The 25,060-nt window shown below is 33.2% G+C and overlaps 1 pseudogene; it reads left to right on the forward strand.

Moving 5' to 3' along the window:
• Positions 1–1,503: 1,503 nt before the first annotated feature.
• On the forward strand, positions 1,504–6,959 carry LOC148802855 (putative disease resistance protein At1g61300; annotated as a pseudogene).
• Positions 6,960–25,060: the final 18,101 nt, after the last annotated feature.

The following is a 25,060-nucleotide window of genomic DNA, read 5'->3' on the forward strand; positions in this document are numbered from 1 at the left end:
AAGAATCCTTCTAGATCTAAATTCTTGATGTAATCTTAGAGTGATAAAAGGATTGAGTTCAAGAGATAAAGATAAAAGATTAGAATTAGGATAGGACTTTCTATTTCTTGTAAAGATCAACTTCAAGAGAAAGTAGGAGACCACCCCCTCCCCTTTAATCTATATTAAGGAGGGGGCGGACCAGCTTTGTTAAGAACTTAATCACTTGATCACTGAATCATTTTTAATCAAGAAACAAGGAGCAATCAGTCAAGAAGGGTTCAAGAAAGGTTCAAGAATTCAAGAAACTTCAAGAAGAGGAGATCTCAGCACCATGGGCGAATTCAAGAGTTCTCTCTTCCCCTTTGTTTGTTTTAAATCTTCCATCATGAACTGATTTATTTCTTGCTAGGGCTATGAAAAGCCTAACCATGTTAATGAATATATTTTTATCTTGATTTATCCAAGATTGTGATTTCCATATAGTCTATGAATTATTGTGCTTAATGCAATTAAGAGCTTGGCCACCTCTTAATTGATTTAGGTTATGTGAATGAATTGAAAGAGGAATTCACATAATTAACAGAATAATTCATAGTGTGAATTGAATGGTATATAGAGATATATATACATGATTCATCTGAATTTAATGGTTTTCTTGGTCTTAATGCACTTCCATCTTGAGAGCTCTACTCGAGAGATCGAAGGGTTACCTGATGGGCGTAGGTTTAGTATATCTCGAGAGAGAATATTAAATAAATTTGGAAAAATCTCAGCTTATGGGAATGACAATTAGTCTTGGATAATTGGACCCATCAATATTCATTGCATTGGTTAGGTGGACCAAAAGTCCTAGCGATTCCATCATTTGCATATTCGATTAAGTGATCACCCTTGTTTTTATTTTCTTTGTTCCAGTTTTATTTTCAGTAGTTCTTGCTCAATTCTAAATTTCAAATGTTCAAATAATTAGGGAAAATTGTGATTCTAATACTTATTTTGTTAAATCCCCGTGGGAATGATATTATTATACTACTTGATAACTAGTGCACTTGTTAGGGTTATATATTTATATCTATTAGTCTGTTATAAATTAAAACATAAAAATGTAAAAATGTGGTCAAAATTGTTTGGATTAAATGGGTCAATGGCTCAACCGCTTAGATCAACTGTTATTGATCAAATCAATAGGTTTTGACAAAAGAATAATTAATAGGTGAAACAGAACCGATTGCTTGAACAGTTTTTGAATTAAATGGTCCAACCATCCGGATTAAGACGATTGAGAAACCATGATTTTATCGCATTATACCATCCAAAATCCAAATTGTTTATCGCAATCTAAACACTAAACTCTGGTCCTTAAACTGATGTTGTTCAGTAAAAGTGGATCCCACCCATCAAAGCTAATCTCATCAGTTATTCGTCTAATCCTGGCTAGGGATTGTTCCTTCTTCCACTAGGTAATCTTATTTTAGATTTGGGGTTTTTATCATTTTGTCCACCCATTTAGGATTTCTACGAATGGATGAATGCTACACGTGGATTGACGCCAAATTCATGGAGAGTATGCGGTTTAGTTGTGGAACTGATTGGCTTTCTCTACCTCATTGTGCGAATTATCATCCAGCCATGATAGTCAATTCGTTTAGGTTTTTCGGTAAAGGGAATTGCTTCTAATTAATGCCATTTCTGTTGACCATTAATAAAATGGGAATTATCCCAGTCTTCAAAACTCCCTGATTTTAATTTCCAAAATTACCCCTCACCATTGTTTTTAATTGCTTTGCAATTGTTTAAAAGTCCATTAATTTTTGTCTTGGAAATTCTGATTTTTATCTTCAAAATTACCCTAACTATTTATTATACCATTTATATTCTTTACTCCTTTAACTATGTTTATTAATTTATTTTCTTAAAAACCAACAATAAGAGATGATTGTAGAGGTATAAATCGGGTTGTCGCCCGTGGCCCAACATGATCTAGACACGATTTTGAACTGGCCTGGCCCTACATGACACAAATTGAGCAGGCCATACCGCATGTTTCTGTGGCCGAGCTCGCAACACGACCCATATATATAAAATTTTTATTATTTATTCAAAAATTTTAAAAAACATGACTTGGCCCAGTTTGTGGCCTTGCCTGACCCAAGGCTCAACCTACGGAATAGCGTGGCATGGGCCCACACGAGCTCAGGGCATGGGCTGTATCGGACGAACACCACAAAATATTGTAGGGGAGGGAAGCATGGCCCGACTCGGCCCGTGGGCCGGCACAGCATGGCCTGCACTTTGCATGGGCCACGTGCAAGACGTGTCATGTTTGCCCAACATGGCCCAATTTACACCTCTATGTGATTGATTGGAAAATATGTGAATAGAAATAATATAGGTTTTGAGACACTTTGAACTAATGGAGTTTCAAGTGTTTTTGCTCTTCATTATGATCATATTCGGTCCTTTTCCTTTCATCTCAAGAAATTTCAACAGCAATATATGCCAAAATCGTACTCAATATCAACATTATCACAATTACAAAGTGTTATTATCTCCTTCGCTCTTTTAAGTTTTGAAAATGCAATAGGAATTTTTGTTTCACATCAAACTTTAGTTTAAAATTGAATTTCTTTGTTAATCATTTCTGTTTAATTAGTTTTAAGTAGTTAGGGTTTAATAAGTTTTGATTTATAAGTTTCAAGCACTTTTCATCTTTGGGTTTAATTCAGTGTTTAATTTTATGCCTTTAGCAAGCTTACATTTGCCCAAATCAAGTTTGTATTTGGAATTTCTAAGCAATTTTTTGGTGAGTTTTGTAATTTGTAAGTTATCACACACCTAATTCTCTTAACCATCAGCGAAAGATGCCATAAAAATACCAAAACATAGTGCTTATTCCACGTGAAGGTCCAAGTTGTTTTCTTTCATCATCCTGTACTTATAAGCTAAGAGCAAAGCCCTTGTGGTGGTTTTCTTTTGGCATCCTCTAGGTTTGGTTTCAACATCTTGCACTAGAAAGTTGAGAGCAAATCCCCCTAATTCTAGGCTCTTTAATTGAAGTGAATCTATGCCACACTGTTCCCACTAGGATCAGTCCTTGGATTTTAATTTATGACTAGAATGAAGCATATGGTTGGTTCCATAGCCCTCTAAGCCGTTGTGCTAATATTGCAATATGGAGCTTTTTGCGTACTTACATACACAGACATTACATTATATGTCAAGTGGAATCCTTGATCATGTCTTAAGTCAGTTTTGTTTTCTTTAACATTACCACTCACACTCAATTAGGATGAAGTAATTTAAGTATGATTTTGTTTTAGGACAATCAAACAGATTGGCAGTAATACAAGTGAAGAATCAAACAAGTGGCTACACCCAACTTGGTTAAGATCTATATCTGGTTGTGGTATCATTCATTGGTTCAAATATCTCATGCATCGCATGGGCCATTGTACTAGTAATTTTAACCAACATTATTTGAAAGACAAACCGTTGATATGTAGGCTAAGGTTGGCTGCCCTGCATTATCTTTAATCAACAGGAATGAGAAAGAAATTGTTTCTAGAAGTACATATGGAAGACATGAATCAGGGGTAGAGCTAGGGCTGTACACTAATAACCTGTTTTGACAATTAAAATTAAAAAAATAAATAAAAATGACAAAAAATCGTTGAATGGGTCAACGGGTTAACAGTTTGATTGCTTGAGTCAATGGGTCATTGACCAATTCAATGATTTTTGGCAAAAGACCAGGTTTGGGTAAAATGGAACCGGTTGCTTGGTTAGCTCCTGAGCCGAACGGTTTCACCGCCTGGGTCAATGAAGGTTCGAAAACCATGAATGCAGTACCTGAATTTTTGAAAATGGTCACTTGAGGTCCTATGTTTAGCATTCATCACGCACGTGATGTTACATACAATTGAATTATTTCAAAATCCCAAAATTATCCTTCAAAAGCAATGTTTTCAACCCGTCGATGACTTGGCCGTTTGTATTATTTGAACCGTCACCCAACTAGTATTCCGGGTCTGGTTCAGTTAAGAACCGTTAGATTGTCAAAAACCATTGACTTGGTCAAGAATCGTTTGACCTAGCTGGTTCGATCGTTGACCCGTTTGACCTAGTCATTGGGTTGCAGGTTGCACAATCAATGTGTGCAAACTTTTGGAGGCCATAACATTGCACTCCGATGTCTAATTGGGGTGATTTTTTTATTTTGGGTAACTTTTCGAGATCTATGCATTTCAAGAAGCCATAGGTGCTACCCCACTATTTTCACAAAAAGAGCCCCTATTTTGACATCAAATTGTAATTTTTAATATTTTTTACAAATAAACTAAATTAAAAAAATAAATTATACATTAAAATATATATATAATATATCTAAAATATATTTATACATTATTTATTGATAAAATATATATTTATATGTACAGACAATGTGACCTGGCCTTCCGCTAGACAATGTTCATCATATCTACCCACCATGCTGGTTTTGTAATTGCATCAGAGGAAATCAAGCTGCTCCAATGATTGGACTATACGGTACAGGGGGAGTAGGGAAAACGACCCTTCTCAGAAGAATCAACAACGAGTTTGTCCTCAAAACAGAAAATAATAGTCATTTTGATGCTGTGATTTGGGTTGTTGTGTCCAAGGAATTGAACACGACACAGATTCGGAAGCAAATTGGCGATCAATTGGAGATTCCACGAAAAGAAGATAAAAGCCTGGTTGCAGAGGCCACCGACATTTTCAGGTTGTTGAGTCTAAAAAATAAAAAGTTTTGCTCGTCTTGGATGATGTGTGGGAACGAGTTGATATAGAGGAAATTAGAATTCCTCATCCCAGTACTGTCACTAAATCAAACAACAAGTCAAAGGTGATATTCACAACTAGATCTAGATCTGAACATATATGTGGAGTCATGAAAGCTAAGAAAAAGTTTAAAGTTGAATGCTTGAATGATAATGAAGCATGGAATCTGTTTCAAGAGACGGTAGGAGAGGATACCCTGAATTATCATCCAGACAAACCTCAGCTAGCCAGGGATGTTGTGAAGGAGCGTGGTGGGTTGCCCTTGGCTCTCATCACCATTGGCCGCGCCATGACTATGAAAAAGACTCCTCAAGAGTGGGAACATGCGATCACAATGTTGCAGAGATCTCCGGCAGAGATTTCAGGTATGGATGAAAAAAGTGTTTTCAATTTTGAAGTATAGCTATGATTATGCCTTGCCAAATGATAAAGTTAGAGATTGTTTCGTATATTGTTCCCTGTTTCCCGAAGATTTTTGTATCAATATGGAACGAGTCATAGAATATTGGATTGGGAAAGGATTCATAAAAGGATACGAGGAAATGAGGGAAGCAATGAATGAAGAATATGATATCATTGCAACTCTAAAACGAGCTTGCTAGTTAGAGCCAGATGGGGATAAGCGTGTAAAGATGCATGATGTGATTCGGGACATGGCATTATGGATAGTGAATGAGTATGGAAGGAATAATAAGAACAAGAATTTGCATTTGGTGGTAAGGTATCAAGAGCTGATGGATGCATCTAAGCTTATCTTAAAATGGCAGGGCGCCAACAGGATATTTATGCTGCCTCCTTCTCCTTTCAGTGGTGTTGATGATTATGAAGTGCAGCAAATTAATGAGAATGAGGCCCTTTGAGTGCCCCAATCTTGTGACCTTCTTAGCCAATCGTCTACGTAAGGAATTCCCTACTAACTTGTTCCGATCTACCAAGTCTATTAGAGTTTTGGATTTATCTGGTTTTTTATTTGAAAAAGTAAACTTCCCCAACTGAGATTGTTGAATTGGTTGAATTGGAGTACCTCAATCTCTCACATACAAATATAAAGGAATTGCCATACGAGTTGGGAAATTTGAGGAAATTGAGGTACTTGAATTTGTATGATACAAGAGATCTTCATGTGGTTTCGGTTGAGGGGATCCTAAAGCTGTTGGATCTACAGTATTTGAACCTATACGACTCAGTTTAGGGATTGGGAATTGGAAGGTAGATCATCATCAAGATTGATGGAACTATTTGAAGCCTTAACACACTTAACTGATTTCGGAGTAACGATAAGCAGTGACATATCTCTCCAAAGTTGGCTCAATTCCTACAAGTTGAGGAAGTACACAACAAGTCTATGCCTTGAATATTGCAAGACCAACTCTTTCCGCATAACTACTACTCCTGAAAATATGTTCGTAAAAGACCTCGGGTTTTTAGATTGCGAAGAGTTGAGAGATATTAGTTGGCGAATGGAGGAGACAAAAAAGGGGTCAGAGGAGTCAGCCTTGATGCCAGAGATATTATTATCACTCCAACTCGCTGATCTTCCAAGTTAGAGATTATAGAGTTGCCGCACATATGCTTACAGAACCATCAATCTCCTTATATTGATAATTGTAAGGTGTTGGAGGACCTAACCTGGCTTCATCATACTCACAAGCTTCAAAGGCTTATTCTACTGAATCTGCCAAGATTAAAAAAGGTAATACCAAACAAGGACTACGTAGGAGAAATGTTGATACCAGCATTCTCAAATCTTAAATTTATATTTCTTCACCATCTACCGGAATTAGAAGACATCTACGCCGGTGCCTTGCCTCTTCCGTTTCTAAGAGTATATTTACATAGAAGAATGCCCAAAGCTGAAGAAGCTCCCAGTTGACTCCAGCAATGCCAACAACAACAGTTTTCGTCAGATTGAAGGAAGCAAGGAATGGTGGGAGGCGCTAGAATGGGATGATGAAAGCAGCAAGTCCATTTTCCAAAAATACTTCACCGACATATAAACTCAGAAAAGTAGCAAGGTAATTAATTAACCCTCATTATCGATTTTATTGTTTTGTTTGTAATGTCTTGACGATGATAATCGTGACTTTTAATTTTTGTTATCCCTACTTGTATATGAGCTTTCCTAAAGCAAAATACCATTTCTTTTCTGTCTTATATAATATAAATAGAGTATTGATCCCTCCAGTTTGTCTTAAAATGACATCTGCATCTTATTTAATTTGCAGATAAAAATTAAAAACGTCTATCCCTGCTGCTGTTTCAAGTTATATGAACAATCCAATTTGTCCGCTAACAAATTGAGTATTGCAGTGTAGCAAAGACAAGAGACAAAAGAATGTTTTCTCCATCTCCCTAAGGTTTTTTTCTCAAATTCTTAATTGCTTAATACTACTACCTTTTGTTTGAAATAATATCATGCTGTTATGCAAATTTATTTTGAATTAACTTTGTGGGTTTAAGAGAAGAAATAAATTGTAGGAGAGAAAATTGTGGATCTTTTTTGTCTTACTGTAAATTTTTTTTATAATTTTGTATATCAACAAAATAATGAGCTAGCCATGTATATCAACATAAAGAATGCAGGAGATTTGAACCAGCCATATTTGATTTTTCGTTAACCCACGAAAGATCATTTATCGTAACTTGGTGAAAGGGAGGCTGTTCACGGGTCGGGTTGCCTATAGATCAAACCGAAACCGACCCTCTATTAAGTAAAACCGATATGATCGGTTTGTGTTTCAACCAAGGTTTAAAATTTTGTCACGTATTAGCCTGTATCGGCCGATACATATTGGTTTTTCGACTTACCAACACGAGAGACAGTCCTAAATCAAAGGTACTGTCTCTTTTCGTCGTGCCGAAATAGTATCAACTTTGTATTGGGCTGGTATCGGCCCATTTCGGTATGTTTCGGCCGATACGCGATGAATTCACTGTTACAAACAAAACAACCTTCGAAAGAGGGCTTCTAAAATTCCCTAAACCCTCTAAAAACTTTCTTTACATTCCTAGAGACTCAAAATCTAGGAGAAACCCATTAAAACAACTACAAAATTGAAATATTAACCAAGTTTTTCAAGGTTGTTTAGAAAGTAGAGAACATAGGATGTTTTTTCAAAATTTTTTACATTTTCAGCCAATGTTTTTGTTTTTTTTTAGTTTGGATACTTGAAAACATCTTTATGTATGTTGACCGGCAACTCGTGTGCAAAAAATCCCACTTATATTGCTGCTATATGAAACTTTTTGTGAATATTTGAAGAAATTCTAGAATAATAAAAAATCTGAAAAAAATGAAATTTTTACGTTTCTCTTTGGATCTACCTATAGAAATTGATTACGTTGTAGACCTATGGATGATCTACCATGTCCATGGATCAATTGAATTTTTTCTAAATAATTGATTTTTTTTATTTTTTTTCAGAATAAATAAAATATATATAATTTCTTTAATTTTATGTGATAGATCTACAACATACTAACCTTATAGGTTGAGTATGTTGAGATCTCTGGATGATCTTGATCTACATATCCATAGATCAATTGAATTTTTTTTCTAAATAATTGATTTTCTTATTTTCGGAATAATATATATATATATATATATATATATATAATTTCTTTAATTTTATATGATCAAACCCTATAGGCTGAGTACGTTGTAGATCTATGGATAATCTACCATGTTCATAAATCAATTGAATTTTTTAATAAACAATTGATTTTTTTATATATTTTTTTAATTTTTGGAATAAAATTATTTATAATTTGTTTAATTTTATGTAATTTAACTCTATAGGCTAAGTATTTTGTAAATCTATGGCTGATTTACCATGTCGATAGATCAAATTCATTCAATTTTTCTGTTACACATTTACTTTTCTTAATTTTAATTTAAATTTTAGAATAAAACATGAAAAATAATTATTTGAATAAAAATAAATAATTATTTAGTATTTATAAAATTAGAATGAAAAATGCAAAATAATTACTTGATTTATTATGCCCATAAATCCATTCGATTTTTCTGTTACATATTTACTTTTCCTAATTTTAATTTAATTTTTAGAAGAAAATAAGAAAAATAATTATTTGAATAAAAATAAACAACTATTCAGTTTTTAGAAAATTAGAATGAAACATGCAAAATAATTACTTTATATATTATGTCCATAAATTCATTCAATTTCTCTGTTACATATTTACTTTTCTTAATTTTAATATAAATTTTAGAATAAAAAATAAAAAATAATTATTTGAATAAAAATAAATAATAATTTAGTTTTTAGAAAATTAGAATGAAACATGCAAAATAATTACTTGATTTAGTATGCCCATAAATCCATTCGATTTTTCTATTACATATTTATTTTTCTTAATTTTAATTTAATTTTTAGAATAAAACAAGCAAGACAATTATTTGAATAAAAATAAATAACTATTCAGTTTTTAGAAAATTAGAATGAAACATGAAAAATAATTACTTGATATATTATGTTTGTAAATCCATTCAATTTTTCTGTTACATATTTGCTTTTCTTAGTTATAATTTAATATTTAGAGTAAAACATCCAAAATAACTATTTGAATAAAAATAAATAATTATGTAGTTTTTAGAAAATTAGAATGAAACATGAAAAATAATTACTCAATCTTATTATGTCCATAAATCCATTCAATTTTTCTATTACATATTTTCTTATCTTAATTTTAATTTAATTTTTAGAATAAAACAAGCAAACACATTGGAACTAAATTGAGTGTACTTTATTAAATAGTATGTTTTAGTTCCCATATGTTGATTATGTTTTTTTCATAAAACCCACAACATATTGTTTCTATGTATAAATATCCCATTTATATCGTATATTTAGTGATACTGATGTTTATTTATGATTTATTGAAGTATTTATAGCATTTACATGTGTTTCCATGCATATCTTAATTTTTCGTCTGTATCCAAGGCATATCCCGATACATCTCTTAAATTTGCCTTCCAATACGCATAGCATTTCCGATACTTTGAACCTTGGTTTCAACCAACTCCAAACTTGCACAAAGCATATAAAGTCAAAGTGTTAATATTATATATAATCTTTCAGAATATATTTTTTGAAAATATATATTTAAAATCAAAACATATATACAAATATATCAAAATATACTTTCTAATTTCTGGAAATATATATCTGATATATTTCAGAATATATATTTTTCAGATATATATTTATTATTTAAAACCATCTATATTTAATAGATTTTTTCAAATAACTCGGTTCATTTCAGTTCGATTTTCATACATAAAAACCAAAATCGAACCAAATTATCGGTTTAATTATATTTGCAACCCAAAACCGACCCCTAGTGAAAAAAAACCAGCCAACTCAAATTGGATCAGGCCGGGTTGGTCAATTTGGTCGGTTTGGATTTATATGTGAACAGCCCTAGTTAAAGGTTCCACAATTTTCAAATCCAGAACGAGCAAGGATATCAAATTTAGGTGAGTCTTCAAGGTCTTGTCTACTCCTAGTAGTCAATTAAGGAACTGGCAACATTAACTTCAAACTGTAGGTACGAATTTATAATCCTCTCGCCTTTCTAATTTGGAAGTCCACTGCTTTTGAGTTTTGATCTATATATCTTAATCAAGAGCTGAGGTGATTTTCCATTTAAAATGAAACCCCAAAAAAATTATTAATAATAAGATCAAGCAGAACGAAGAGGATTAAAATTGCAGATGAACAAGGCTTAATTTGATCTGGTCTCAAATTGCAGATGAACTAGGCTTGACCTTCTCTCTTAGGAAGTGCAGCAAATGTTAACGTTTCCAGTTGTCAACTCTGTAAATAAGATAAACCAAGGCAATATAAGTGAAATGAAATAAACTATAGCTTTAAAACATATAAAAAAATGAGTGAAATATGAAAACTAGTGGAACCACCTGAACTCCTGAACTAAAGGTCTAAAGCCACATATAAAAAGGGGATTTAAAGGCAAGAAAATAGCAACAAGATTAACGTTTGGACTACATAGCATCATCAATTTTAAAAGACTACATTGTATGGAAAATTGTAATAGATAAAACAACTAGATTGTAGTTTGCTTTACCATGGATGAGTAGGAAAAAACAAAGTTGGCTTCATCATCAATTCCATGATTGATTTTTTTAAACAAAGGGCTATGCTGCTTGTTTTTGGATTGTCAAGAAAGCCCTCCTGAAGGTTAATGAACAGGGCCCAAACGGAGGAGGCCTTCCACTAAATGCCATAAGCCAATTTTCAAGATGGCCCATTTTTGTGTCAACATTTAATGAAGTAAACCAGCTAGAAGACATGACAAACCTACCTAACAGTTTCCTTATGTTGACCATTATGAGCCGACATGACGAGTTTGGGTGGAGAATTCAAAACAAATTGAACTTTGACAGAGGGGAACTGATCTTTCTCTTCCTCAATGAAGCCCACAATTTCAGGGTAGAATACTAGTTTCCTCATGCATACTTCTAATACTGCACCAAAGTAAGTAATCTGCAATTGCAAAAGGAGATAAATTACATCATTAAAAGAGATTATAGATTTCCTTTTTTTTTTTGATAAATAAGAATATACCATGCATTCATATGCCTTACATAACAAGTACGTCCGGTATTAATTTTGCACAGAGCATTTAAAATTTGAAGCATCGAAGAAGGTATTACATTAACACATGAAAAAAAAGGATGCAGACACCATAGATCACATGGCCTTCACTTTTATGCATATACAATATATATATATAATTCTACAGGCTACACAACAAAAGAAGGTTCACAAATGATTTTGTTCAATTGCTACAGAAGTTGTAGAATCAATTCTTCCGAAATACGCAAGAATTTGATCTTGAAAATGGATTAACCTCGTCTCCACCAACTTGAAGAAATATTTAACTAGTTTTGAAAGATGTGGCTACTAAATCTCTTAAAAGAAATAAAGCAAATAAACAAAAGGAGGTTCAACAAAATGCAATCCCTTCTAAAACCCTTCATTGAGCCAAGTTTAGACCAATAAGTAGGAATTACATGGCACCATGGTTCACAATTTCAATATCAATGGACAATTTTTCATGAAAAGAAGGAAATGTTTGGAGATATTTTACTAAATATTTGAAAAATCTAAAAATATCAAGGAAACTTTTTAGGATCACTAATAAACCTTCATGGAACCATTGAAAGTATAGTTGAACATGAGTCTCCAAAAACCATAGCAAACGACTATATAAAGCAAACAAGAAAGGAAAAGAGACTTAAATAGGTAAGTTCTCCCCATCTCCCTTCTAATCTTTTAGCCATATTCTCTTCATCACATGTCACTTATTTGTCATTTTGACTATGTATTTGTTGTTACTGTACATTTTAATTTTAATTAGATGTTTTTTAGTGCAGAGGAATCGGAGGTGGGGCAGGGCAGGGTGCATATGAGGCCCACCTGCAATACCATGGAAAGCCTATGTTTTAATTAGATTACGGCCAAGTTTCGGAGTGCCCATTTGAAAAATAAGTGCGTATTCTAATAAGTGTTTATGAGTGTTTGGTGAAAAAGCATTTACTTCAAATAGGAGTAGTATAGATATTTTCAAAATGACATGAACGGCCAAGATAGCCCAGAAAGAAGTGCTTATTGAATAAGCACTAAAAAATAAGCCCAAATTTTGGGGTTTGCCCCTTGGGACAAAATGGTCTTCCTTTTCGGCTTGGGCCCCAGTCATTGAAAGAATGGAGAAAAAACTGGCTTCTATTGGATTGCATTTCTCACTGAAGGACTATATTGCTTACCCTGTTTGATCTCAATCTGCACCATCTTCAGTAGAAGCGGGTTTTGGTACCCTCTTTGGGTGTGAACACATACTTTGGGAGCTACACATGTGGATTCCGTATTAGGTATTGCTCTCATTTTCTTTTGGTTTCAGATTTGGTACAATTTGGTGCAAGAACGATCCTTAAAAAATGTATTTTTCTAAAACTGGAAATACGATTCATTGGAAGGAAGAAAATAAATTTTTGAAAATTTACCCATCCACCATGCATGGTTCAGCCATCCATATGATGGATTTCCCCTTCCTTCAGAAACCTCGTAGCTGCTAATTATGGGGTGGAGTGGGACAATTGGAGATCGAGGGATCCTCCTCCATAGTGGGGCAGCTCTCTTTGGATAGGGATTATGAAGAATCTTCCTACCTTCTTTGAAGATATCAGTCTTAAGGTTGGCAAAGGAAATAGAATAAAGTTTTGGAAGGCCCTATGGCAGAAGCTTTCCCTCTCCTTTTCCAATGTGCTGTTAACCAAGACTCCTCAGTGGCTTTTGGAGGAACCATTATCTGGACCCCCCCCCCCCCCCTCCCCCTTGCAAAAGAAATTTGTCTGATTGGGAGCTGGATGGGGTTGCTTCAAAATCAGAGGATAGATATGAATTTGGAGCATGAAAGGAGCTGGAAATGGAATTCAGATGGTTGTTTCTCTGTTATGTCCTTATCTCTCAAGCTAAATAGTTCAGGTCCTTCAGATTTTCCTGCCAATCAGACTTGGAGTCCAACAAGTCCCTCCAAGTCTAACTTTCTTGTTTGGACAATGGCCCTTGGTAAATGTTTTACTAGAGCTAACCTGGAGAGACGTGGCATTCAGATTCCGGACCCTTCTTGTGGTCTGTGTGGTTCTACCCCAGAAACTACAAATCACCTATGCCCAACTTCCTCCCTGGTGTGGGACATTTCCTGAAAGTTCTGGGCATTAATTGGGTTATGCCAAGATCAATCAAGGACCTGCTCTGCTGTTGGAGATTTAAAGGCCTCAATAGTAAAGGAAAATTGGTGTGGAATACCATTCCTGCAGTTGTTCTCCGTCTTGGTGGAGTCTAATCTGATTTGCTCCCAGGCTGTCTTTTTGGTCTGGGTTTTGTTATATTCCTCTCATTTTCTGTTTGAATAAATTTGCCTTACCTTTTCCAAACAAAATATCGTAAGTGTACCGAGTTAAAGATGTGGCATACAGAAAGTCCACCAAGACTCATAAAAAGAATGATTCCAAGGCAACAGTTAAGACCCCTATCTACAAAAAACTTCCTCAAGTTGACAATGAGAGCTCTATTAAAGATGGCTATTCAATAATCAAAGCTATTTACTAATGAATCAACTGGAACTATAAACAGGAATGCAGGGTTCACACTGGATAACAAAGATCTCTTGCCTCTGAAGTCTGACATAGTGGCATAATCTCCAGGGACCACTTCACAACTCCTTCAACCATCCTATAAAATATGATTATCCATTGAAGCTAGATATCTGGGTTCTTAAGCCATTGAAGAAAAGAACTCCCATCCATCCAATTCACTATATTAACATATATAATCTATTACATAAATTTGAGCATGGCAGTGTCAATCTGAGCAAAGTTATTAGTTAGCCAATTACCAAAGAACTAGGGGCCTTTCCAAATTGACCTTTAGGTCAAATATAACGGACAGTTTTCCGAACTTGTCTTTTTCAGTTGCTTCAACCTAGGGCTTCAAACAGATCCAATCGAATCAGATATAGTCCCGGCAACAGAATAAGTTCTATTATTTTTCAAAAAAAAAAAAAACAGATATAGGTAGATCCAAATTGGATTTGTTTATATTCAATTTCAAATTGAATCTTATCCATCGAATTTATATTGGATACAAATCGAATTTGGATTGCAATGAGATATCAAATAGTATAAATAAATTAAACTAAAAACAATAAATAAAACACATACTGTTTTCACAATAACTAGAAACAACTTTGATACTGTACTTCATGAAGAAAATGGATTGAAAATTACTTGCATGAGACTTTAGCATATCATAATTTAGTAAAAATACAACATTCAACCAGCATTGCTAATAGATACAATATAAATTTTAAGTAAATAGAATCAAATTGGATTATAAACGACCAAAATACTATATACTATTATTAAAATACTGTATACTTCATGATGGATTGAAAATTACTTGCATGAGAGTTTAACATATCATAATTTAGTAAAAATACAATATTCAAACCGGCATTAATACTAGACAAATATAAATTGTATATATGAATATATGTATTTAAATAGAACCAAATCGGATTATATTGGATTGGATAGAGGTGGATCCATATGCTATCCAATTATAAATGGATCAAATTCAGATCACTCTTGACATGATCTAATTTGAGTTTGAATTTAGACACATAGTTGTCAAGGTGAAGCCTAGGTGACAAGGCATCGGATTATATTTGATTGGATAGAGGTGAATCCATATGCAATCCAATTATAAATGGATCAAATTCAGATCACTCTTGACATGATCTAATTTGAATTTGAATTTAGACACATAGTTGTCAAGGCGAAGCCTAGGTGACAAGGCGCTGCCCTTGGAGGCTTGCCTTACCTAATCGCCAAGAAGTTTTGGACATTGTGTAATACTTTTATGGTCTTAAGTTTTTGAGATTATAATTACAAAGTAGACATTATTTAAACTAAAATATTAATTTTAGGATTTAATCAACACAAACATTGCTGCATACTTTATTTAATCCTCAAAGACTTCAAAATCCGGACCAGCGAGCTCCCATATTAGGTTAGGAAGCTAATTGGGTATTTAATTAGATTAATTAAGGGGGCGAATTTGGTTTATAATCAAACTAAGATCGACTAAAAGGATAAGATAGATCTTATTCATTTAATAATCCAGATCCAAATAAAGATTTAGATCAAGGAATTCTTTCCTGATTAAGTTAGGAAGCTGATCTGAAGAGATTATAAATAGGAAAGTGAATTCCTGAAGAGAACACTCTTTTCTTCAATCTTTTCTCCCTCTTCTTGCCACCACCTACCCAGTTTGATTTCCTTGCTAATCCTACATCACCCTAAGATGTGTCATCTTCAATGGAGGAGGGATTTGGTACTCTCTTTGGACGTGAACACCTACATTGGGAGGAGTTTTTGTGTGAATTTCATATCAGGAATTCTTCTCCCTAATCTTTAGTTCAAATTTGGTTTGGTTTGTTTCAAGAAAGATTCTTGAAAAATACAGTTTTTCTAAAACTGGGAATATAATTCCCAGATGGGAAAAAGAAATTTTTAAAATTTCAGCCAATCACTCTGCATGGTTTGGCCATCCATATGATGAATCTCCCATCCCTTTAGTAGGAGCATGATGCCTAAGAGAAAAACAAGCACATAATACCCTAAAAAAATGCACGGAAATTATTACAGCACTGTATAAAAAATATTACAGTGATTAAGATATTACTGGCCACATATGAAAGAATAGGCCAAAGAAACATAATAGAACTGCACTAGTGTCCTACCAAAAATAGATACAAATGAATGCTTAATAATATCTAATGACGAAAAGAGGCAACCTTACATAGAATACCTCACAAATGAAACAGTCCCCCTTAACATAAAGGTAGCTGAAAAAGGTCAGAAGAAAAGCAGGGTGGTTTGTGATAATTAATAGAGGGACCGCTATTCAAGAAGTCATCCAATAGAAGGCCCTTGGGATGCCTCACAGGTAATGAAATCCAAGCCTCACTATAGTTGACACATGACTAAGAGTGTACAACTCATTAATGAAGGATAATCAAAGAGAAGTAATGTATACACCATGTGACCCTCTAGAGAAGCAACAGGATGAAACATTTAGACTATGTTTGGTTACAGTACAATTTTGTTTGCACTAATACTAATTTATGGGAGTACAAATGAAAAAAAAAAATGTAAATTCCCGTTTAATTTTGTTTTGGGTTTTATTTTAATCTGTTTCATATCTTAATTTACTTCATTTGTACTGTAATTAAACAAAATAAATTTAAATTTAAAATAAAAATAGGCCAAAATTTACACTGCTATAATTTTGCATCCGCAAAAATTTATTTCCATTGCAACCAAACATAGCCTTAATGCCAAATGGCTAAAACTATATTATGCTTAAATATTTTCTGTTGCCTTGCCAAAATGTATTAAGTCCTCTTTACGGAATCATTGGCATCAATAGTGACTGTACTAGCTAAAATATGTACCATATGCAAAAGCATCAATGAAATGAATGTTTCCCATGCACTTATTTGTATGTTTAACTTACTCAATCCCAATCCCTAAAATTAAGCCCTGATTTTGCACAACAGTCGGGCATTGCACACAAGCCCAGTGCCTTACAAACTGTCCGAGTTCAATATCAGAAGGGCTCCAATGCCAAAAACCAGTAATTCCAAGGGAGAGGCTCTGGCTCAATGATAAATTTGGCAAAACTAGTAATTTCGGTGGGTTCATCTAGAAAAGTCACTTTAATTTTGAAGTGGAGGACAAACTATCTGGTTGCTATTGATCGAGCAAAGGGTGTGAGACCATATTTTAGGCCAGGCAAGACGTTTACTGTTTTCAGGCCATGTTTGCGAGTGTTTAAAATAAGTGCTTATTTGCATCATTAAACACTTTTTGGTGTTTGGGAAATAAGCTCGAAATAAGTGCTTATTTTAAAAATATGGGTTTATTTTTTAAGCAAAATTTTCTATAAGTGCTTATACAATAAGCACTTATTCAATTTTTTCTTCCAAAATTATCCCTAATTGAATTTTATAAAAGTGCTTTCGCAAAAGAGCTTTTGCAAAAGTGCTTTTATAAAAGTAATTTCAGAAAAATGCTTTTTTAAAGTGCTTTCATAAAAGTAATATTATAAATTGCTTTTGTAAAAGTACTTTTGTAAAATTATTTTTTTAAAAGTGCATTCACATAAGTATTTTCATAAAAGTGTTTTTATTAAAGTGCTCTCATAAAAGCACTTTCAAAAAAGTGCTTTTGTAAAATTTGAAAGAAAATGAAGGACAAAATAGTCGCACATGCTTATGTATTGGAGAAAAAGACTACCAAACACCCAATATGAAATAAGTGCTTATTTTTAAGTGCTAATCGAATAAACACTTGCTTTTAAACACTTATTCAATAAGCATTTATTTTTAACATAAACACTCCCAAATATGGCCTAAATATTGTTGCACCTCTATAAAAAACTAGGTCACCTAGCGATGGGGATGCGAACTTTGTACCCGATTTGAAAATTTTATACTATTGCACCCACAAGAATACTACCAACACCTACCCACTAGAAAACTCAACCTAACCTTAACCCAATCTGGTTGGTTGAGTTCGGGTTCAGATTGGACCTTATCTACCAATTTACAAATGCATGCACTGATACATGAATTCTGTAGTTTTAAACTCTTAATCATCAACCTCTCTCCTCTCCCTCTTATGTAAGCATACTTGTCTATATCTATCTATCTATCTATCCATATACTTATATATATATATATATATATATATATAAACCCAAAGGTCTCTCTAACAATGTGCAGCTTTATTAATCTAATAAAGATAAGCAATCATTACTGTTTTGTATTTTTAAAACAAAAGAAAATAAGAAAAAATATAAAAATGGAGAAAATAGATAAATAGCTTCACTCAAAGAATCGGACAACGAACTGATTAGAGGTTCAGTTCCCGGGTCGAATGGTTCGACCGTTCAAACCGAATGGATGGTCCATTTTGACAAAAAATAAAAAAAAATAGATAATGGCCAAAACCGTTGGACAGTTCAATTGGTTTAACCACCTAAATCAGCGGTTTGCTGACCAAATCAACAGTTTTTGGCGAAATAATGGTTCTGGGGTAAAAGGGAACTAGTCACCTGACTAGTTCCTAGTTTTTCCGGTCTAGTCCGGTTTTGAAAACCATGATATAAATCAAATAATATAAATAGGTTGAGGTTAAACAATAAAAAGTTATTAATTTAAAAATCCACTAAACTTTCACTAAAAATAAATATTTTGAAAACCTAGTAAAAATTAAAAATGTATTTCAATTCCACTTAAAACTCCAACTTAATAAATGCTAATAAAAATAAGAAATATAAATATAAAAATATTAATTGATAGTTTTAATAAGATTATTAGATAACTTATGAGTTGAGACCTTAATAAATGCTAATAAAATTAATAATTGAAAGTTTTAAAATCCCAAAAATTCTAAAAAACCTAAACATAATTAAAATACTAAAAATAATTAAAAATATTAAAAATTAACAATATTTTATATTAATAAGTGAAATTACTAAAAATAATTAAAAAGTATAATTAATGGTATTTTATTATTAAAATATAACAAAAAATATTTAAAAAATACCCAATCCAAAAATTAGTTGTATTTTTATTAACTATGGTATTTATTTGGTTACTTAATTTATTTTTACTGAGAGCAAATGCAAATTAATTTTGTAGTGACTAATATGAAAATACTGAAAATTATTGAAAAATAATCATATGCAAAAATTACTGAATAATAATGAAAAAACACTAAAAATTAATTAAAAAACCAAAAATTCTGAAAAACCTAAGGCTTAATTAAAATACTAAAAACAATTAAACAATTAAATTAATTGTATTTTTTTGCAAAAAGTTATTGAATAATAAAGAAAGAAATAGTATATTTTAATTATTAACAATAATTATTTTTAAACTATAATTAATAGTAACTAAAACTTATGCTATAAATAGTATGAAATTACATTTTATTACCAAAAACTTATATTTAATTACCAAAAAATTACATTTAATTTGTTTTAGCCAAGAAATTAACAATATGTTTAAAAATATGATAATTTTTAGAATTTATTGTATTTTAAATAAATATAGTAATTTAATAATTACAATATGTTAATAGCTAACAATATTTCAATAATTAATATAAAAAGTAAGAAATCGTTTATAACTTAACATAACCCGATTAGATCTACAAATTTGTAGGGTCAAGCAACTCTTTTCTTTTGAGTTAGGTTTAGATGAGATATACATAATGCCTACACATTATTACACATTATCAGGGATAATCATATTCAAAGTCTAATTAGGTGTCAAACTTTTGTAGTCCAATGATGGCTTTAGCAAATAGGGCCCAAGCTAAACAACCCATAAATCTTAAATAAATTTTTTTATTAATATATATACAGAAATGTTATATATATATATATATATATATATATATATATATATATATATTATAGTAGACTAGAATTAAATAAAAATTTTAATCTGCAAAAAGTCATAGTTTTATAATTAACACGGGCCTCTTTCTCAACAGAAAAAGTGCAAGCCCAAGCCTGAACCCGATCCGACCATTGGGCCTGGATCTTGAACCCTAGCCTAGCCCTTATATAAAACTTGAAGCTCGAGTCCGAGTTTGAAGCCTGATCTATACACAAAATGTCTTATTTTCAGCGTACTTTTATAAACTAACATTATATTAGCTTAGCAATAATTTAATAAGTTAATAAACTAATTTATATTTTTTAATAGTAAATTGATATTTATTAATAATTTAAGAAACATATATATTATTTATTATATATAACATAAGTACTTTTTTATATATATAATAGTATTAAGTCGAGCTTATTTGAGAGGGCCCAAGCTTGAGCCCATGAGCCTGGAATTTTGTTCAAGCGTAAAAAATAACGGGTCAAGCCAGGCGGGCCTTCGGACTTCTTGGCCCATGAATATGTCTAATTTATATATAAATAATTGTGTACATCAAAAATCATGTAAAAAAAATTAAACATCCTTTTCATTTTTTAAAAAAATGGACCTCTCATAGTTTGGTTCGGTCTACGACCTAGCCTGGCCTACAACTCAACCCACCACGACCCGATTTACACATTTACTTGAACCTACCCAATACTAGGGATGGGGCAGGGAAATTTGAGGATTCCCCACCCTTGATGAGGAGTGAGGTGCCTTGCCCCTAAACTCGTCCGACATTGAGGAGTGGTTGCCTTGCCTTGAACCCGCTTGACACTGGGGATGAGGCAATGTTGGGGTAGAGTGTCTTGACTATGGAGCAGGAACAAGGATGGGGTGCCCGCCCTAAATCCACCCCCTTGTCATTCCTATATATTTGTTAATTATTAGTGAAATTAATAAAAAATGTTAGCTATTTTAATTCATTTTATTTATTTAAAGTTATTCAAAATTACATTTAAAAATAATAACAATTATTAAAATACTATAAATTATTAGCAAAACTAAATTTATAAAAAAAAATATTTATTCATAATAAATTAACAACAATTATTTTCTATAAATCAACATTAAATGAAAATACAATTACTAAAATTTTAGATATTAACAATAACTTTGAATACTTTTAATTAATTAACAACAAATTTTGATTGTTAATATAATATTAATTAATAATAAATAAAATTATTAAATCATTCAGATTTTCCCATGGATGGATCTCCGCTAGTAATATATAATATAGAGAAAGGGTTTGAGTTGGGTTGCGTTATCCAAGCCAACAATGCTAACCTTATATCATGGTAACATTTTCCAAATGGTAACCGTTACCTACTCCAACATTTGTTTTAAAGATTTGGTTGTGTTAGATTTGGATCGATCTACAACCCTTCTTATAAGAATAACCTTCAGCCCTGTTTAGAATATTCTAAATTTGTATATGGTATTAAAGAAACCTTATAAAAGACTTTCCATCAACTCTCTATTTTTCCATTATTTTTCTTTGAATCAAAGACAAACCAAAACGCATCCATGGGATGCGATTCAAAGAATGTCCCCACTCATGACCTGTCACCACGTTCTCAAATCTCAATCAGACTTTTTCCTTTTTTTTTTTTTAAAAAAAAAACTTCATTATTGGAGTCGTGTGAATGGACCTCTTGGCTTCTTGTGTTGGCAAGGTGTTTATAGTCGCCCTGCGCACGGGGCCAGAGTTCCTTTACATGTGAGCTGTAAGTGTTTTTCTTTTCTTTTTCCTTATTTTTTATTTTACAAAATCCGAATGGGTATAGGGGTGTAAACAGATCGAATTAGAAGCGAATTAAGATATATCTGAATTCGAATACGATTGTACAAATAAAGATTCGAATTCGATTTGATATCGGTCGAATATTTAAAATCAGTAACTGAATTCGAATTAGAGTGATTAATCGAATATTCGACCGATTTGAATTCAAATGTTTAAGCTTAGCATAAAATATAAAAATCTAATTCTAGTAAAAATAAAAAAATTGGGGATAAATGAAAGATGAGCACTTGAAGCAAAATCTCGTTGTTCCAAACCCAAAAAACAAGCTACCTATTTCTGTTTGTGAATTAAAATACAAAAATATTACTTAGAATCAAAATATAGTAGCTACAATTTTGACAAAACTGAACCTAAATTCGGCAACCATTCCCATAGTAAATATTAAGCAAAAGAAGAAATGAAAAAAGCTATGAACACTAGAAAATTTATAGAAGATAAAGCAAAAAGAACAAATCGAAATCTGGCCTTAGTTGATCGGTTGATCTACCATTGCTGCTAATGCTCATTGTCACCGTCGACAACAATCGCATTTTAGACAAAAACGACCTCAATGTGGACATCGATCTTTGTTGAAAAGCTGCTAATAATATTTATGAAGAATGTTGCAGCAGTAGAGGTTTCTCCAACTTGTCCGTTCACCATTTTGCTTGAGCAATGTTATTAGCACTAAACTTTGTGAAGGAATGTTGCTACAACAAGATATCTCAACTTCAGTTGCCATTTTGGCTCTTCAAAGAATAAGAAAAAAATAGCCTTTTGAGAAGAAATGTTTGTTTAGAAAGTTGCAAAAATTGAAAAAAAAGCAGTAGAAATCAGAGTTCAAGAGGAGAGAAGAAGAAGAAGGTGGCAACAACTTGGGTTCAAAGAGAGATTTTCAAACATAATCTCTTTTCTTACTCCCTTAATTCTATTTCATTATGTTAAACTTTAGTAATTTACAGAGAAGCCCTTACTTGGGCAAAACATTAAAATGACATAACATAAGAAAGAATAAAACCCAGATTAAGGCCCATAATAGCAAAGAACATAAAAGGTAAAAAAGGATAAATAGCCTATGGGTTATTCGGCCCATCTTCTCTACACTCCCCCTCAAGCTGAGCATAGATGTCAATCATGCCAAGCTTTCCAGTATCATGCTAAAGTTTAGCCTTGGGAATGCCCTTAGTGAGAAATCAGCTAACTGTCCTTCAGAGGTGATGAAAAGTAGACACACTTCTTCAGAAGCCACTTTTTTTCGAATGAAGTGCCTGTCAACTTCAATATGCTTAGTTCTGTCATGTTGCACTAGGTTTTGAGCAATGTTGATGGTGGTTTGATTATCATAGTATAATATCATTGGCTTATCATGCTCAATACCCAGTTCCTCCATCAAGGATCTAAGCCACAATAGTTCAAAAACTCCATGAGCCATGACTCTATATTCTGCTTCGACTGAAGATCGAGCAACAACTGATTGTTTCTTGCTTCTCCAAAAGACAATTTGACCTGCCACCAAGCTGCAGTACCCAGATGTAGATCTTCTCTCATCAGTGTTTCCGGCCTAGTTAGCATCTGTGTAGGCTTCAAGTTTCATATGGTCATGCTTAGGAAATAGAATTTCCCTTTCCAAGGTAGCCCTTAAAATAACACAAAATCCGTTTTGCTGCCATGTGAGTATCCTTGGGAGCATGCATGAACTGACTAATGCAATTGACAACATATGCAATGTCTGGCCGAGTCATGCATAGATAAAGAAGTTTTCCAAATAGTCTTTGGAAGACTCCCTTATCTTCTAACAATATTCCATCTGAAATAGAAAGTTTATGGCTCATATTGATAGGAGTAGCAACTGGTCTAGCACCCATCTTTCCTGTTTCAAAGAGAAAAACAAGAACATATTTTTCTAAGAGATAAGGATCCCATCCTTGGATCTAGCAACTTCTACGCCAAGAAAGTATCTTAATTCTCCCAGATCTTTGATATCAAACTCTATATGAAGGAAAGATTTGAGATCATTAATCCTTAAGACATCATTACCAATCACAACAATATGATCAACGTACACAATCAGGTAAACGGCCAAGGATCCTCTCCTCTTTACAAAGAGGGTATGATCAGACTGTGTCTGTACATTAATAAAGCTAACAAGGGCAGCCCTAAACCTTTCGAACCATGCTCTAGGGGACTGTTTGAGTCCATAAAGAGATTTTTCAGCTGCAGTCATTTCCTTTTATATCTGTTTCATACATCTCTGGTGGAAGAGACATATAAGCCTCCTCATGTAACTCTCAATTCAGAAATGCATTCTTTACATCTAGTTGATAAAGTAGACAGTTTGAGTGTGTAGCCAAAGATGGCAGAACTCTCATAGAAGTCATATTGGCAACAGGGGCAAATGTTTCTACATAATCAATCCCATATGTCTATGTATAGCCTTTTGAAACCAGCTTACCCTTGTACCTTTCAATGGTGCCATCAACATGATATTTGATAGTAAAACCCACTTACAATGTATTGGATCCTTCCCTTCAGGCAAACCAACCACTTTCCAAGTGTCATTCTTGTGAAGGACATCAATTTCTTTTCTCATAGCATCCCCTCTATTCTGGAATAGTAAGAGCTTCTGACATAGACCTAGGAATTGGGTTAGAAGCAACAAAAGAAAGGCAGGAAAAATATGGAGAGAGAAAACTATAAGAAAAGTGTTTGGAAATGCAATGTGCAGTATGCTTCCTTTTTCCTTTCCTAATAGCAATGGGATATTAAGGTCTAGGAAGGATGGCTCCAAAGGGTCTGTAACAATACCTGTTGTCTCATCTATAACTGGAAGTGCATGAGGCTCATGTGTTGGAGGGGAAACAATCTGCTCATTTCTGGTTCTCTGTCGTTGGTACAACTTGGGATTAAAAAGAGGGCGAGGAGGTAAAAGAGGAGGAATAGGAACACTGGAATAAGAGTGAAGTGACTGATCCTCACTTGACTCATTTGAAGGAGGAAGAGACTTAGCAAAAGACTCAACTGGGACAGGAAGAGGAAGAGCAAACACCTGTGACAAATCCTCCCCCTTTGGACAATGTCTCTCCAAAAAAGAACCATAAAAGGGAGAAAGCTCATCAAAGGTGAAATCCATTGAGACATACTAAGTGCCAGTTTTCGAATCAAAACAACGGTAACCTTCTGCGTGGGGGAATAACCAAGGAAGATACACTTATGGGCCTCTGGACACTTGGGACACTTGTGGGGGAATAACCAAGGAAGACATACCAAAAGTCTTCACTCATGACTTGTCACCACCTCTTTCGAAATTTCATCCCTTTCATGGTGGAATGGTATGAGGAAATGACCATTAAGCACAATTTTCTT

The sequence above is a fragment of the Nelumbo nucifera genome, chromosome 1, assembly GCF_055504915.1.
Source record: "Nelumbo nucifera cultivar China Antique chromosome 1, China Antique-T2T, whole genome shotgun sequence".
NCBI lineage: Eukaryota > Viridiplantae > Streptophyta > Magnoliopsida > Proteales > Nelumbonaceae > Nelumbo > Nelumbo nucifera.